This window comes from Triticum dicoccoides, chromosome 3B, assembly GCF_002162155.2.
Source record: "Triticum dicoccoides isolate Atlit2015 ecotype Zavitan chromosome 3B, WEW_v2.0, whole genome shotgun sequence".
NCBI lineage: Eukaryota > Viridiplantae > Streptophyta > Magnoliopsida > Poales > Poaceae > Triticum > Triticum dicoccoides.
The window spans coordinates 47,927,744-47,942,663 of NC_041385.1; the positions used below are offsets into that span (position 1 = coordinate 47,927,744).

Consider the following 14,920-nt stretch of genomic DNA (forward strand, 5'->3'; position numbering starts at 1 on the left):
ACAATACCAGATTCTGGGAGGATACATGGCTAGGGGAAACTCCTCTCGCGCTACAGTATCCGTCTCTTTATAACGTCGTGCAACGGAGAGACGCTCTGGTTGCAACCGTTCCTAGGACCGCTCCCCTTAATATCCAATTTAGGAGAACACTTGCCGGAGCGCGTTGGGAAGCCTGGCTACATCTGGTGAGAAGACTGATGGATGTGCAGCTTGCTCAACGGCCGGATTCGTTGAGCTAGAAATTAACCAGGAATGAAGAGTTCACGGTTAAATCGATGTACTTAGATGTCATCAATTCTAGCTCTATTCCCCTCTCCAACATGTTTGGAATGTCAAGGTCCCTCTGAGAGTTAAAGTGTTTATGTGGTTTGTTCATAAACAAGTTATTTTAACCAAGGATAATTTGACAAAGCGCAATTGGATCAGCTCTAAGAGATGTAGTTTTTGTGATCAAGACGAGAATATCAAACACCTCTTCCTCGATTGTCCTATGGCGAAGGTTCTTTGGCGGACTGTTCACATTGCTTTTAATATTACTCCACCGAATAATATCAACATGTTATTTGGGACGTGGCTGGATGGGATAGAGGCCCAAACGGCTAAACACATTCGTGTAGGAGTATGTGCCTTACTCTGGGCAGTCTGGAACTGTAGGAATGATACGGTTTTTAACGGAACAACATATACTCATTTTTTGCAGGTCATCTTCCGAGCTACTACGATGATCCCTATGTGGTCGCTACTCACTCAGACGGAGGCCAGGGAGCATTTGGTTACTGGATCTACCCGATGGGAGATGGTAGGTCGGGCTATTTTCAACGGGTTTGGATGGCGGTCATGTAATAGGATAAACAATTAGTTTTCTTATCTTTATTTTGCATGCCGGCTGTGGCTTTTACTTTGCTGCTCTTTGTGAGCCGTTTGGGGACTATTGTGTAACGAAGTTACAGACCTTTGTTGGACCTATTTTTATTTTAATAAATGTGGCCGTATGCATCTTTCTGATGCAGAGACCGGGGCTACGCCCCTTTTCCAAAAAAAATATATTAAAGATCACATATTGTTAAGCTGCGATCCAAATTACTCTTATAAAAGATGCTAGAGTAACCGTTTCCGGGGCTCTTTTATGGTGAGGAGTGCCTCCGCGTCGTTCGTTTCCATGTGACATGTCGATCTATCTGGGGGCCGCCCGGGCGACCCTCCTAGGCGGTCCATGACGGGTAATTCGCATGCGCGCTTAGAACCACCCTCAAGGGGCGGCTTCAGGCGCGCCCACGAGCAAGGCCTCAAGCACGGTCCCACGTGCGACGGGCAAGGAGGACCCACCCATCCGCGGCATCCACCACCCTTCTGGATGCATTACTCACGCCGGCCGGCAAGACAGTGCATGCCTCGGCCTCGGCGAGGAGACCCTCCGCGCCGTCTTATTCACGCTCGCCTCCCGCGGCTGGCTCCAAGGGGCTCCACGTCGTTTGATCCCCGACCGCCCTTCCCACTGGCCGACCCAGGTACACCGGGCTATGTCGTTGGCTCCTCCTGTGAGCCTCAGACCTCAGTCTCCTTTTTACGTAAACTACGTAACTTTATTTACGTAAGTGCAGCATTAACCTATCAGTCAGGTACCTCTGTTTCTTGTATTATCTGTACTAACGTGTGATTGTACGGACTTGTGAGAAGCCATGCAAACTTGTTTGACTGTTAAGATTGCTTTTGTCCAGCTAGCTAATCATTTCTAGATTTAGTATTGACATGATACCACATGACGAGACAAAGATATCCCTGTAATACTGGGTGCTTAGGTGATAACGTATTATCAATGCTCAGGGCATTTTATCACCTTAAAACACAGCACGAAAAATCATTTTGTTCTGGACAAAATTGACCAAATATTGCAACAAATTTTGAAATCGATTATACATTATACATGCACATGACACCCGAAACAAAAGTGACAACAAGAAGGCGAGAAATCATACATGCATAGTTTTCTTTGAAAGTAATTAAGGGGTACTTCTATGGGAGACCATGGCTTTTACTAAGGTAGATTCGATTACAGAGGAAAGCTGTGCCGAACCATTACAAGTGGCAGCGCTAGGGTTTAACCAAATACAAGGAGAGATGCCCACTTCTCCAAAAACTATGGCTTTTTATAACCTCATAAAAGTGGAGGTAAAAGTAAAGCTAAAGTGCAGCAAAGCTGTCTTCGGAAAGTTAACAGTGGATGCTTAGAAAACCAGTAGCTGTCGGATGAAGGATCGCAAATCGAAGTAACATCGTCCAGCGGCGCGTAACAAAACGAGCTACTATGTCGAAAGGAAAAAAGAGCTACTGCTTCCACCCTTAAGAGTTAATGATTTCTTCAGGTTGCAGGTTCGGATGCTGACAAAGCTCGCACTTGGCGGCGCTGGCGGCTTGCTACTCAAGTTTGTACTAGTGACATCCACCTCTCCTCATAAAGCAGGCATTGCATGATCTAGAATTAAAGCGTTAGTAGTTGATTGGATAGAACCTTAAAGATTACACACAGAGATATTTCGACAAAGTAGCACAGAGATAATATTGTTTTTATTTGATATAGCAAAATGCTCATGACAATAATGATTACTTCTTTACAAGCAGCTGATGCATGTGTTAATTTCATCGTGATTGATTTTATTTTGTTTCTAGTTTGCAGTAACTAATATGTAATATACTCTTGGTCATGGAGTATTAATCAGAGCTCGTCATGGACAGACTCGGGGTTGGGCGAGGTCTTGATCGGGTAGGAAGCGTCCATGGCGATCCCGCAAAGGCCCTTCTTATCCTTGACGTCGCGCTCCATGCGGATGTACCCATTCTCGCCCCACTCCTCGCCCCACGAGTTCTTCACGATCCAGTACTTGGTGCCATCTACGGTGATGCCGTACCCCACCACCGCAACGCCATGGTCCAGCTCGGTCCCGCACTCCCCGGTGAACACCCCCTCCGAATAAAACTGGAACCCGCCTGCGTCGACGGCCACGGACACCGGCTGTGCAGCCACAGCCTTCTTCAGCGCCTTCTCGTTGTTGGCCGGCACGTCCTCGTACCCGTCGATGGTGACAACGCGGGGCGCCCCGGTGTTGCAGGTGGAGGCCTGCTGGGCCGTGTAGGGGTAGGCGTCCTCGGTGGCGACCCCGCCATTATCGGCGATGTACTGGAATGCCTTGTCCATGATACCGCCGTTGCAGCCGGAGTTGCCGTCGGCGGTGTCGCAGTCCACCAGCTCCTGCTCCGAGAGCGACGTCAGGTTCTTGGTCCGGATCGCGTTGATGCCCTCCACCGCTGCGATCGTCGAGAAGGCCCAGGAGCTGCCGCACTGCCCCTGGTCCTTGACGGCGGTCACCGCGCCCTTCTGCCGCCAGTCGACCGACGACGGGGCGGAAATCCTGTCGCCGTGCATGAAACCCCCACCACCTGCCTTAGGGTGGAACATGCGGTGGTGCGCGATGCGGGAAGAGGCGTAGGCGCGGCGGAACTCGTCGGTGGTCATGTCGCCGAAGCGGTTGAGGCGGAGTTTGTAGGGCGCGTCGCCGCGGTTGAGCTGGTGGATGAGCCGCACGTTCTCCCTGAACACGTTGAAGCGACGGGCCTTCTCGCCGAGGTCGCGCGCCACCGTGTGCTACGCGCGCCAACGCTCGTACAGCGCCCAGAGGGACTCCTCCGACGCCAGGTCCGCCTCCGCGAAGTTCATGGCGCTAGCAGGCGCTGGCCCCGTGGCCAGCAGCATGACCAGCACGGCCATGGCCATGTTGGTCGCGAGCACAAGCGCTCTCGCCATTGTCTTGTCACCTTGGCAAGGCCAGCAAGCTCTCTTGACTAACTTCTGAATGTACGTACGTGCTAGCTAGTTAGCTGCTTGCTATATGTTGTGAGATGAGTGGGTCTGATGGCCATGCATGCTGATCATTTGGTTCTTATGTAGTGGTGGTGGCAAGCACAAGCCACAAGCACGCCGCACACAGGCGTACGTCGGCGGCCATGGATTTGAAGATGCAGTTCAGGAGCTGTTGGCACTTGCCTCTTGTTTGGGAATTTATTCGGCTGGCACACGTGCACGTATGCTCGCTACTTCATCTTTCTCATAGGCAGTGCGTGTGCCCCAATCCCAACTAGGCAACGGCAAGTGCACACACCTTCTGACGCTAAGATCGTATCATCTTTGATGATGGATTCGTGGTATACGGTCAGTAGCTTTACTAGAGCATCTCCAGCCGTTCGGCCTCAGGGCGTCGAAAAAGAGCGGCCTGGGGGCGAACCGACGCTAGATTGGCTCCTGGGGTTCGGTTCGTTCCCAGTCATACGTCCACGGTCGGCGCGGGTTCGGCGAAGCTCGTTTCAATTTTTTATAAACTCGACGACTTTTGCAGGAACTCGGCCAAACTTGGTCGAAATTTGTACAAAAACTTAAAAACATGCAAGAACTACGCCTAAATAACTTAAAACACAAACTAAGAGGCCCAGCCGCCACCGTCGCCGTCGTCTACATGCCGAGAAGCGTGTGTAGTCGCCGCTGCCGCCGTCGTCGTCATCGTCGCGCGCCTCACCTACGGCGTCCCTGTTGCAGCCCTCGCCGGGGTCGCCGACACGTGGTGGGGCGCTTGACGGCCCGGCCTCGCCCTCGTCATCGCTGCCGATGACGATAACGCCGCCCTCCTCGGCACGGCGACGAGCCTCGGCGCGGCTACGGGCCTGGGTCTCCAGGTACGCCCGACGCTGGCGGCGCACCTGCTCGCGGACGTAGTCCTCCTTCACCCATTTCAGGGCGGACTCGTTGTCGGGGGCCACCAAGCCGGCGTGCTCCGGCTTCACCGGGAGCATGCCCGGCTCGGGCTTCGGCCGGATGATACGTCTCCAACGTATCTATAATTTATGAAGTATTCATGCTATTTTATTATCTGTTTTGAATGATTATGGGCTTTATTATACACTTTTATATTACTTTTGGGACTAATCTATTAACCGGAGGCCCAGCCCATATTGATGTTTTCTTGCCTGTTTCAGTATTTCGAGGAAAAGGAATATCAAACGGAGTCCAAACGGAATGAAACCTTTGGCAGCGTGATTTTTTGAAAGAATATGATCCTGGAGACTTGGAGTTCATGTCAGAAGATCCTCGAGGAGGCCAGGAGATAGTGGGCGCGCCCCCCTATCTCGTGGGCCCCTCGAACCCCCCGACCGACTTCTTTCGCCTATATAGTCCCACGTACCCTGAAAACATCCACGGAGAAGATAGATCGAGAGTTCCGCCGCCGCAAGCCACTGCAGCCACCAAAAACCTCTCGGGAGCCCGTTCCAGCACCCTGCCGGAGGGGGAACCCATCACCGGTGGCCATCTTCATCATCCCGGTGCTATCCATGACGAGGAGGGAGTAGTTCACCCTTGGGGCTGAGGGTATGTACCAGTAGCTATGTGTTTGATCTCTCTCTCTCTCTCTCTCTCTCTCTCTCTCTCTCTCTCTCTCTCTCTCTCTCTCTCTCTCTCTCTCTCTCTCTCTCTCTCTCTCTCTCGTGTTCTCTCTATGGCATGATCTTGATGTATCGCGAGCTTTGCTATTATAGTTGGATCTTATGATGTTTCTCCCCCTCTACTCTCTTGTGATGAATTGAGTTTCCCTCTTGAAGTTATCTTATCGGATTGAGTCTTTATGATGAGAACACTTGATGTATGTCTTGCCGTGTTTATCTGTGGTGACAATGGGATATCACGTGCCACTTGATGTATGTTTTGGTGACCAACTTGCGGGTTCCGCCCATGAACCTATGCATAGGGGTTGGCACACGTTTTCTTGACTCTTCGGTAGAAACTTTGGGGCACTCTTTGAAGTACTTTGTGTTGGTTGGATGAATCTGAGATTGTGTGATTCATATCGTATAATCATGCCCACGGATACTTGAGGTGACAATGGAGTATCTAGGTGACATTAGGGTTTTGCTTGATTTGTGTCTTAAGGTGTTATTCTAGTATGAACTCTATGATGGATTGAGCGGAAAGAATAGCTTTATGTTATTTTACTACGAACTCTTGAATAGATAGAACAGAAAGGATAACTTTGAGGTGGTTTCATACCCTACCATAATCTCTTCGTTTGTTATCCGCTATTAGTGGCTTTGGAGTGACTCTTTGTTGCATGTTGAGGGATTGTTATATGATCTATCTATGTTATTATTGTTGAGAGAACTTGCACTAGTGAAAGTATGAACCCTAGGCCTTGTTTCCTACCATTGCAATACCGTTTACGCTCACTTTTATCATTAGTTACCTTGCTGTTTATATATTTTTGGATTACAAAAACCTATATCTACCATCCATATTGCACTTGTATCACCATCTCTTCGCCGAACTAGTGCACCTATACAATTTACCATTGTATTGGGTGTGTTGGGGACACAAGAGACTCTTTATTGTTTGGTTGCAGGGTTGTTTGAGAGAGACCATCTTCATCCTACGCCTCCCACGGATTGATAAACCTTAGGTCATCCACTTGAGGGAAATTTGCTACTGTCCTACAAACCTGTGCACTTGCAGGCCCAACAACGTCTATAAGAAGAAGGTTGTGTAGTAGACATCATCGGACCAGACGGAGGGAGCGCCTCGTTGCTGCCGTCGCAGGCGAGGGCTCGTTGATGACGAGGGCGCCGCTACGAGCGCGACGCCCGAGCGATGTTCCCTCCGGCTCGGCTTGACGGGGCGGAGGGCCGGCGAGCAGGAGCCCGACGACGAGGACGACCCCGGCTCCATTCGCCACGGCATCCAGGAACTACCGCGGCAGCGAGAGAAGGAGGGCCGCGTCGGGTACTCCAGCCGCGGCACATTGCCGGTCTCGATGTTGTCTTGGACAGCGTCGAGTGTGCGGCCAGGGACGCCCCACCACTCGCACCGTCCTTCGGAGTTGAGGCGGCTGATACGTCCATTTTGCATCATGCTTTTATATCGATATTTATTGCATTATGGGCTGTTATTTCACGTTATGTCACAATACTTATGGTTATTCTCTCTTATTTTACAAGGTTTACCATGAAGAGGGGGAATGCCGGCAGCTAGAATTCTGGCTGGAAAAGGAGCAAATATTGGAGACCTATTCTGCGCAACTCCAAAAGTCCTGAAACTCCACGGAATATCTTAAAAGAAATAAAGAAAAATCGTCGCCAAAGATGAAGGCCAGGGGGCCCACACCCTGCTCACGAGGGTGGGCCCCCCTGGGCGCGCCCCCCTACCTCGTGGGCCCCCTGGTGGCTCTCCGACGCCCATCTTCTCCTATATGAAGTCTTTCGATGAGAAAAAAATAGGAAGCAACCTATCGGGACAAGACTCCGCCGCCACGAGGCGAATCCTTGGCGGAACCAATCTAGGGCTCCAGCAGAGCTGTTCTGCCGGGGACACTTCCCTCCGGGAGGGGGAAATCATCGTCATCGTCATCACCAATGCTCCTCTCATCGGGAGAGGGCAATCTTCATCAGCACCATCTCATTTCCAAACCCTAGTTCATCTCTTGTCTCCAAGTCCGGGATTGGTGCTAGTAGGTTGCTAGTAGTGTTGATTACTCCTTGTAGTTGATGCTAGTTGGTTTATTTGGTGGACGATCATATGTTCAGATCCTTTATGCACAATATTACCCCTCTGATTATGAACATGAATATGCTTTGTGAGTAGTTACGTTTGTTCCTGAGGACAAGGGAGAAGTCTTGCTATTAGTAGTCAGTTGATTGACGTGTTTGTTGAATCCCAAGCCCAGCATGCTCCTGTGCCAGTGGACTCCCTGTCCCGTGTATTACCCTTGAAGAAGAAAGAATATAAAAAAAATTAAACATTGACAGTACCCTTTAAGAAGAAAGCCAATAAAAATCAGGTAATGGCAAAATTTGCACGCAATTTACACAAAAAATTGCGTTTTGTTGTAATATGCAAAAATAAAGGTATTGCCGTTAAAGAAAGGAAATGAAATAAAATTAAAATGAAAATGAAAACAAAATAATGAATTGTTCTAGGGAAGAATAAAACCCTTTAAGAAGATAATAAAAATCAAAAACAAAATAATGAAGTTTTCTAGGGAAGATTGAAACCCTTTAATAAGAAAGAAAATAAAAAAAAACAAAAACAAAATCATGAAGTTTTCTAGGGAAGAATGAAACACTTTAAGAAGAAAGAAAATAAAAAACTAAAAAAATACAAAATAATGAAGTTTTCTATGGAAGAATGAAACCCATTAAAAAAACAAAATACAAAAACAAAAACAATGAAGTTTTCTATGTAAGAATAGAACCCTTTAAGAAGAAAGAAAATATAAAAACAAAAACCAAAACAAACTAATGAAGTTTTGGGAAAATGAAACCCTTTAAGAAGAAATAAAATTAAAAAAATAACTTGCACACAAGTATGCCTTGAAATTGCACTTTTCTAATATGATAAAAATAAGCATATGCAGTGCAACTTTTGCTTCTACTATAATTTACAGACATGGTGTATCATACCTGTGTGTATACTTACTTACAAACACACAAAAAAATATTTTTTCTAAGAAGAAATGAAGTATAGTGGCATTGGTACCGCCCTTTAAGAAGAAAGGAATTCAAAAATAAAATGATATAATTTGCACACAATTTACACATAAATTACACTTTTTAGCTATGTATAAATAAACATGTTATAGTGAATTTTACATAAAAACGAAAATTTCAAACAAGGAACGAATAAGTGGCATTGGTCGTATCGTCCTTGAAAGCATGAAATGGATTAAAAACTAAACATAATAAAACAAATAAATTTTTATAAGAGAGAATAAATTAGCGACATCGGAATTACTCTTAAGAGGAAAGAAAATAAAGATAAAAGTTGCACACAACTTTGCACTGAAATTGCACTTTTTATAATATGCAGCGAATACACATATAATAATGCAACTTTAGCAGTCTAGTACAATTTACACACACATTGTATTGTACTTTCATGCATATATACACATAATAATAGAAAAATGTATTTAATTAGCAAAAAAGATTGCACAAAACAATTAGCATTGGTATTACCCTCAAAGAATATAGAAAATGAAAAATACAAAAATTTCCACACAATTAGCTCAAAAAATGCACTTTTTATAATATGTAGAATAAATATATAAGAGTGAAGTTTCTGTACTCTGATGTAATTTGTACATGTAGTACTTGCAGGTATATATGTTCGCGCACTCAAAATCCAAAAATACATGTAAAGAAATAAAAAAACTCAACAGAAAAAATAAAAAATAAAAGCATACACGTGCAGAAAACAAAAGTAAACACATGAAAAAGAAAGCATACACACATCAAAATCCAGCCCAAGAAGAAAATCGACTGACCCAAAATTGGTGTCAATCGAATCTAAACAGCCGGATACCACCAGCAAAATTCGACAGAAAAAAGAAAAGCTACACAAATCTTAAAGCACAATCCAAGGGTTAGAAAATGACCTTAAGACTAAAATTCAGTTGACTGAAATCTAGCTAAAGTGGATGTAAAATCGACGGCCGAGCGCCAACCATCCAACTACCTTCATTTTCCTTCTCCTCCTTTTCTCTTCGCCCAACGCACAGCCGCTGCCGCCCCGATTCGCTTGTAGCATGCCGCCGCCGCTCGCGCCAGATCTAGCCGCCCGCCACCCCCGCCGCCGCTCCGCCTCGAATCGCCGATGCACCATCACTGCTTTGCCGCCCCGATTCGCCACCCCCGACGCCGCCGTCCTAAATCGCACACGCACCAACGCTGTCGCCACTGATGCCACCCCGACTCGCCCGCCGCCCAGCCTTCACCACCTCGTCGCCGCGATTCGCCGAAGAAGCTCCTGAAGAGCAAGATGGGGTTCTTAGACATGCGGGCGAAGCCGGCCGACAACTTAAAATAGAGTGCAAAAAATCATTTGTTCTGGACAAAATTAGCCAAATATTGCAATAAATTTTGAAATCAATTATACATTATACATGCACACCCAAAACAAAAGTGACAACCAGAAGGCAAGAAATCAAACATGCATACCTGTCTTTGGATGTAATGAAGGGGTACTTCCATGGGAAACCATGGCTTTTACTAAGATAGATTCGATTACACAAGAAAGCTGTGCTGAACCACCACAAGTGGCAGGTAGCTAGGGTTTAACCAAATACAAGAAGAGATGCCCACTTCTGCCCCAAAACCATGGCTTTTAGAGCAACTCCAACGGGCGAACCAAATGAACGCGCGCTTTGTCCGCTTTTCTTCCGTTTGGGTCGGCAAGGCAGACGTGCACGTCCACTTTTCCATATGTGCCGGCTTGACCGCCCAATGAAAGGCGGACCAAAATTGTGCGTGAATAAAAAACAAAAATAAATACATGTGACAAAGAAAACAAACCTAGAAACTTTAATTAACAATAACTGGCCGGTCAACCGCCAGCCATAATCCACTTAAACTTAATTAAACATTTATAAAAACATTAAAGAAAAGTTGACGCCCACTCGCAGCCCTAGACATCAGCCTTGCCCTTGCCCTTGCCGTCGTCATCGCCACCGGTGAGGTCGATGAAGACGGGAGGCGGGCCAACCCTACCGAAGGCAGCTTGATATGCCGCCAGGGTTGCCTCCTCCGGCGTCTGTTGTGGCTGAGGCAATGCGGTGATGTGGGCGTGCTCCTCCTCCTCCTCCCGCTCCCTCTGCATGAGCTGCTCGGCATCTGTGCGCTCCTCCGCCAGCTGGCGCTGCCGCCAATGCTGGAGGTACGTGGCCTCCTGCGCTTGTGTGGCACCAAACCAAATGGGGGGGCGTTGACGAACTCCTACACCTGGCCGGTCCAGACGTACCTCTCGGCCGGCTCAGGCGCAGGCGGTGGCGGAGACGGCGGCGGCACCACGCAGTCGCCTCCGTCATCTCTGCCTCGTACGCGGCCTCCTCAGCTGCTGCCGCTTCGGCTTTCCGCCATTCCAACTCGATGGAGTCAGTGAAGGCCTCTGCCAGCGCCTCCTGGTAGGCTGCCTCGGTTTCCTCCTACTCTGGCTTGACGACGGGGGAGGCAGGGGTTGGCGTGGTGGCACTGCACGCCCAGCCGCCGTTGCTCCTCGTGTTCGAGGGTAAACTAGGCCTCCAAGTTAGGAGAGTATGTGGCGTACTCGGGCATGCCCCGTTGCGCCGGCGTGAGCTGCGCCCGGTGCCTGCGCACCTCCTCATCGTGCGCACGCTGTGTCCGTGGCACCGCCGGCACCAGGATCCGATCCGGAACAAGGTGTCGGTGGTGTGGCAGCGTGACATCCGGGTAGGGCAGCGGCTGCCTGAACTCCCAGTGCTACCGAGCTTGGTGCATCGGGATGTGCAGGCGCTGCCGACCTGAGCGGTCACGTGCCGGCAGCGAAGGAGGAGGGGGACGAGGAACACGAGAAGATGAGGCGTTGGGGGTGCCTTTGCCCTTGCCCTTGATGCTGCCGAAGAGCCCTATTGCTAGGTTTGGCTTGTCGCTGGCGAGGAAGCACGAAGGGGTAGTGGGGGGGAGGAAGGGGCAGATGTGGAAGGGAGTGGATGAGGCTGCCCCCCGCACGCGTGGGGTTATAAAAAAGACGCTTTCACTGGCTGACTAGTGGGCCCGGTGTCGGTGGTCGTGATAAATTAAACGGCGGGCGGTAGTTTGGCGACCGCCAAGTGGGGCCGTGGTGGACTCGAGGGGACGCGCGGCGCGTCCACGCCGACGCATTTGTGGTCCAAATTTGGGCCCGAAATGGGTCACCGGGGATGTGAAGCGGACACGTTTTGGGCTTGGACCGGCGCGTTGGGACTCCGTTTTTGTCCGTGCCAACCCAAACAAACGCAGGCGGACGATTTGGCTCGCCCCATTGGAGTTGCTCTTATAACCTCATAAAAATGAAGGTATAAGTAAAACTAAAGTGTAGCAAAGCTGTTGTCGAAAAGTTAACAGCGAATGCTTAGAAAACCGGTAGATGTCGGATGCGGGATCACAAATCGCAGTAACACCGTCCAGTGGTGCGAAACAGCAGGCTCTAGTTAGCGTTATAAGAAAACGAGCTACTAAGAGCATGTACAATGATGATATCTTAAGAGTGACACGTAGGATAAATGATGAGGTGGAGGAGAGTGAACTCGTAATAAAAGGTTTGTCTTCTCTTATTTAAGAGAAGACAAGAGATGATATCTTAGCACAATATGTCTTACCACGTTTTTAGGAATAACTAGTTAATGAAGATAAGATTAAGAAATGACACATTGTAGATTTTTTTTATCATCTTTAAATTACATGCAAGATTTAAGATAAGACTATCTTATCAACCATTGTACATGCCCTAAGCTTACTATGTCGAAAAAAGAGAAGAAAGAGGTAGTGGTTCCACTCTTAAGAGCTAATTATTGATATCTTCAGGGTTCAGGTTCGGATGCTGAGAAAGCTCGGCACTTGGCGCTGGCGGCTTGCTACTCAAGTCTGTAGTGACATCCACCTCCTCATAAAGTAGGCATTGCATGATCTAGAATTAAAGCGTTGGTTGATTGGATAGAACCTTAAAGATTATACACAGAGATATTTCGACAAAGTAACACAGAGATAATATTGTTTTTATTTGATATAGCAAAATGCTCATGACAATAATGGTTACTTCTTTACAAGCAGCTGATGCATGTGCTAATTTCATCGTGATTGATTTTATTTTGCTTCTACTAGTTTGTTGTAATTAATACTCCATCCGTTCCTAAATACTTGTCTTTCTAGGCATTTCAACAAGTGACTATATACGGAGCAAAATGAGTGAATCTACACTCTAAAATATGTCTACATACATTCGTATGTAGTAGTCATTTGAAATGTCTAGAAAGATAAATATTTAGGAACGGAGGAAGTACTATGTAATATGCTCCTGGTCATGGAGTATTAATCAGAGTTCGTCATGGACAGACTCAGGGTTGGGCGAGGTCTTGATCGGGTAGGAAGCGTCCATGGCGATCCCGCAGAGGCCCTTCTTATCCTTGACGTCGCGCTCCATGCGGATGTACCCCCCGGCGCAGCACCGACGCGTCGGGCCATGGGTGCCAAGGCGGTTCGGGTCCTCCTCCTCCTCTTCCTTCTCCCGATCCTCGTCGCACTCTTCCGACACTCCGGCCCTGCTCGGCGTCAAGGCCGAGCCCGCGGCGGAGTCGCCTCTCGGCTGGCGCACTCGCAGCGCCGGCATCGTCATCAACGAGGGCGGCCGGCGCGCCTCCTCCTCGTCGGCTCCTCCGCGCTTCGTCAAACCAGTGGCTTCTTCATGTATTTTTGGAGGCAATGTCCCAGACAACACCCATTTCAGCAATCACCGATGGGGACGGTGCAATGGCTAAAGCACATGAATACCACAAACAACATGCCTGACATTTATACATCTGCGCTTAAGCACACATACGAATATATCTGTCTAGATCATGAGAAAACCAAACAGTTAAATAAGAAAAATTTCTTGACAACATATCCCTATGTACCACTGACAGATGATATCTCACATAGGTACCCAATTGAACATATAAAGCCTCCTAGAGTGGTAGTCACGACGAAGCTAGCCACGTCGCCTTTAAATCGCTCGTGCCACCGCCTGTTATTTTCATGCCCCGCCGAGGGCATTTTCGTCATTTTGCATCCGGGCGTATAAAAGGGAGCCGCTCCCGTGGAGAAGACCTAGCCGCTGCTCCTCCCGCACTCGCGCCGCCCTCCTGCCTCGCCTCCCTCTCCCCCTCGACCCGCGACCTAGCCCCCGCGACCCTCGTCCCGCCGCCGCCGCCCTCCTGCCTCCTGCCTCCAAGCCCTAAGCCCCTGCCGGATCCGCCCCTCCCCAATTCTTCGCGGCCAAGAAGCGGAGGCCCTCGTCGCAGCATGGGAGCCCCGGGGCCGCCAAGGGGTCCCTGGTCCGGTCCCCTCCCGCCGTGGCGGCGGTGGCGGGGTCGTCGTCGGCCCTGGCCGGCTCCCCCTCAGGCGCCCGGAGCGAGCTGCACGCGGAGCCCCACGGCCTCCGCCTCGAGGCGGACGACGCGGGAAGCGAGTGCGATGGAGGTGATCTTGCGCACCTCCATCGTCCACCAGCTGCTCGAGATGGAGTCCGTGGCCGGCGAGAAGACCAGCAGCGTGGCGGACAGGCCCGTCGTAAGCCATGTATGAGCAGGGTGTTGGCCGCTCGTCCTCTGTCCCGAGTTTAGGTTGCCCGTATGAGAAAAGAGAGAAGAGGATTAATCTTCCTCTGCCAGGTAAATCTTGTCATCCTTCCTATCAGAGTTCTCTGATAATCTTATTTTGATTTCTTGATTTATATTTTTTCTAAACACATAATGTGCAGATCTGAGCTTTAAATCGCTCGTGCCACCGCCTGTTATTTTCATGCCCCACCGAGGGCATTTTCGTCATTTTGCATCCGGGCGTATAAAAGGGAGCCGCTCCCGTGGAGAAGACCTAGCCGCTGCTCCTCCTGCCTCCAAGCCCTAAGCCCCTGCCGGATCCGCCCCTCCCCAATTCTTCGCGGCCAAGAAGCGGAGGCCCTCGTCGCAGCATGGGAGCCCCGGGGCCGCCAAGGGGTCCCTGGTCCGGTCCCCTCCCGCCGTGGCGGCGGTGGCGGGGTCGTCGTCGGCCCTGGCCGGCTCCCCCTCAGGCGCCCGGAGCGAGCTGCACGCGGAGCCCCACGGCCTCCGCCTCGAGGCGGACGACGCGGGAAGCGAGTGCGATGGAGGTGATCTTGCGCACCTCCATCGTCCACCAGCTGCTCGAGATGGAGTCCGTGGCCGGCGAGAAGACCAGCAGCGTGGCGGACAGGCCCGTCGTAAGCCATGTATGAGCAGGGTGTTGGCCGCTCGTCCTCTGTCCCGAGTTTAGGTTGCCCGTATGAGAAAAGAGAGAAGAGGATTAATCTTCCTCTGCGAGGTAAATCTTGTCATCCTTCCTA

The 14,920-nt window shown here is 49.6% G+C and overlaps 1 pseudogene; it reads right to left on the minus strand.

Moving 5' to 3' along the window:
- Positions 1-2,713: 2,713 nt before the first annotated feature.
- Positions 2,714-3,900, minus strand: LOC119280711 (annotated as a pseudogene).
- Between the last annotated feature and the right edge of the window lie 11,020 nt (positions 3,901-14,920).